Source organism: Buceros rhinoceros, unplaced genomic scaffold, assembly GCF_000710305.1.
Source record: "Buceros rhinoceros silvestris isolate BGI_N320 unplaced genomic scaffold, ASM71030v1 scaffold13635, whole genome shotgun sequence".
NCBI classification, from domain to species: domain Eukaryota; kingdom Metazoa; phylum Chordata; class Aves; order Bucerotiformes; family Bucerotidae; genus Buceros; species Buceros rhinoceros.
In genome coordinates, this window is record NW_010413496.1 from 17,440 (window position 1) to 17,663 (window position 224).

A 224-nucleotide genomic window follows, 5' to 3' on the forward strand; every position below is an offset into this window, starting at 1 on the left:
GGCGCCCCGGCTCCTCCCTGCCGGAGCTGGGAGATCAGAGCCGCTCGGCTGCGAACAGGCTCCCGGGCGGGGCTGTATCAGCCAGCGATCACTGCCAGACACCTCAGGGAAACAGAACCAGAGCGAGCTGCTCAGAGAGCTGTCTCCGCTCTGCTCGGGGTCCATTCGTGTTCTGGACTGCTGGGGCTTTGCAAGCAGGGGAGCGGGAAAGCGGTTCCGGACAG

The 224-nt window shown here is 66.1% G+C and overlaps 1 protein-coding gene across 1 annotated transcript in view; it reads left to right on the forward strand.

Moving 5' to 3' along the window:
• The window catches only part of RALGAPA2 (Ral GTPase activating protein, alpha subunit 2 (catalytic)), a gene marked incomplete at both ends in the record, with an annotated part of 56,329 nt that overhangs the window by 11,232 nt on the left and 44,873 nt on the right, over positions 1–224 (forward strand). The window lies entirely within an intron of this gene.